The 2,484-nt window shown below is 41.3% G+C and overlaps 1 pseudogene; it reads left to right on the top strand.

The window, feature by feature from the left end:
* Positions 1 to 1,094: 1,094 nt before the first annotated feature.
* LOC137145175 (large ribosomal subunit protein P2 pseudogene) lies at positions 1,095 to 1,517 on the top strand (annotated as a pseudogene).
* Positions 1,518 to 2,484: the final 967 nt, after the last annotated feature.

Consider the following 2,484-nt stretch of genomic DNA (forward strand, 5'->3'; position numbering starts at 1 on the left):
TTTTGAATGTTGATAGTAAGGATGAAACTATTTAACCATAGTAAATAAATTGGATGTAAGGGAAGGAAAGCCAAATGGCATCTGCAGAATCCAGGCTGGCCATACATGGGCACTGCTGAGGAGTTGGGAAAACTTTCCAAGCTGTTTCTAAAGAATTGTATGGTATTTGAATGATGGACTGACTGACTATTTGCTGGACCAGATGTGTCTTGGTCTGTGTAACCTTTGGGTGGGCTAGAATTCACTTCATTGCCCTTCTCTAGTGCCTAAAAAACCCAGCTGCCATAGAAAATCAGCTGGAGAACCAGAATTCAGGTTCTAAGGATTTTCAGCAAGGATTGCACAGGACCTTCAGCAAGGTTAACTTCTCCACATTCAAGCCCCAAAAAGAACAAAAGGAATGAACTTAATGAAGTACCAACTTTATAAAACTTATGATAAAGAAACATAAAAATTAATAACGTATTTTTTTCCAACATAACATGGCTCTTTTATAATCCATATACGTTATTTTCACAGTTATTCATAAACATAAATAAAGAAAACAAATTAAATCTAAACAGGTCAGTCCCCACAAAAACACAGTGAGAAGAAACTCAGAGTTCCCAAAAGTTCACCTGAGTCTCAGTTAGAGTCTTTAATCACCAAAATCTATATAGTCTGCTGAGACAAAAGCAACATCTTCCCTCCAACTTGCTTGTAGGAATCTTCAGTAAGAATCCATGCACTCTTTCTCTGATGAAATCACTGTTAGCCAGTCAGCTAATTAATTAACCACCATTTGCTTAAATATGTTGATTTTTTTTAAAACCTGTTACTAGAAAACACAAAACTGAGAATAGCTGTCAGTTAGCAGAAACAGCCTGTTTTCTGCTCTTGGGCTCATCTTCTTCCAACTCACAGAGGGCACATGGCTTTTTGTAAAGTAGCAGCCCTGACTGCTTGGCCTCCTGGAGTCTGACCCCAGCAGCAGGGTACCTCTTGGAGCCTACCCAAAATCACCGCACCCAGTTCCAGAAACTTCTGGATGTGGCGTGCTAAATTTGCCTAGCAACGATGTCCCACGTAGGGAGCACACATTCCGCATTCCAGCTCCTGTTCTGCCTGCGCTCGGTGAAAATGCGTTACGTTGCCACTTACTTTCTGGCTGTCCTTGGGGGCAACGAGTCCCCCTCTTCAAAGGACTTGAAGAAGATTCTCGACAGTGTAGGCATCGAGACAGATGATGAACGCCTGAACAAGGTTATTGGTGAACTGAATGGAGAAAACATAGAGGATGTCATTGCTCAGGGTTATGGCAAACTTGCCAGCATGCCAGCGGGTGGCGCTGTAGTAGCCTCAGCTGGAGCAGGTTCTGCTGCTCCCACTACTGGTGCCACTCCTGCTGCCGCTGAGGAGAAGAAAGAAGAGAAGAAGGAGGAGTCTGAGGAATCTGACGATGACATGGGATTTGGCCTATTTGATTAAACTTTTGCTACAGAAGTTATTAAAAATTTTTGTTTAAAAAAAAAAAAAAAAAACAATGTCCCAGACACATCTCACTCCTACCCAGCTTCCCCCAATAGATCTCTTAAAGAGATATCTCCCTATTAGGTACATAGGTTACATCTGCATATTGCAAGTGCCAATAGAAAAAGGTGAGGAGGGCCTTCTATCAGTGGTGACAAGTGGAGGGGCATACGGGGTCTGTGCCCCCACCCCGCCCCCCAGATTTGCTGTTTGGCTTGTACTGAGCATGCTCACATGGACTTCAGTTGCCCCCCTCGTCCCCCCACACACATACTATTGGCAGGCTCAAGTCGTCTCTATCTTCTATAATTTTTAGATCATTGATCTAGATTTAGATTTTGAGGTGATGCAGAGAGAACTCACTTTGTATGTTGAGTCAAATGCATTGTACATTGAGTGAAGGCAATATGTCCTGATGACACAGAAGCCAACAAACAGCTTGGTAGGAAAAAACATAATCACATTATCCAAACAAACAATAAACATAGGATTTTTGTTGCAGCCAGAGAGAAAAAATTAATAATAGCAGATTCCTTTTTCCTGTGATCTGTGTGTAGTTACTTAGGCAAGATGGGGCTGTTACAGGAGACCAGTTAGGAAAATGTACCTGCAAATCTGCTTTATGCAGCTAAACTATTGATGAATTATAATAGCATGATATGTAGTTTGAGGTTCATTCCCCTCCCTCCTTGCAAGTAATTTAGAAAATGAATTTGTAGCAAATTCTAGAGGGGGGTATGAACAAGTAATGTTTATAAGGAATTGCTGTGTTGTTTTTTCTACAATCTCTTTGGGTTGAACCCCTAAATGCCACTATATAAATATCTGTTGGGTCTGCATTCCTTGCATCTGATTTGTAGTATTTTCTGATATTCAGTTCTACTGATCCTCCAAATGGGAGGATAGTGAAGTCTAGCAAATCATTTACAGTGAACAATTTACCCAGTGAAAGTACCCTTTCATCAGCTTGTGAAT

The sequence above is a fragment of the Emydura macquarii genome, unplaced genomic scaffold (genome assembly GCF_026122565.2).
Source record: "Emydura macquarii macquarii isolate MOO-44397 ecotype Brisbane River unplaced genomic scaffold, CSIRO-AGI_Emac_v2 contig_383, whole genome shotgun sequence".
NCBI classification, from domain to species: domain Eukaryota; kingdom Metazoa; phylum Chordata; order Testudines; family Chelidae; genus Emydura; species Emydura macquarii.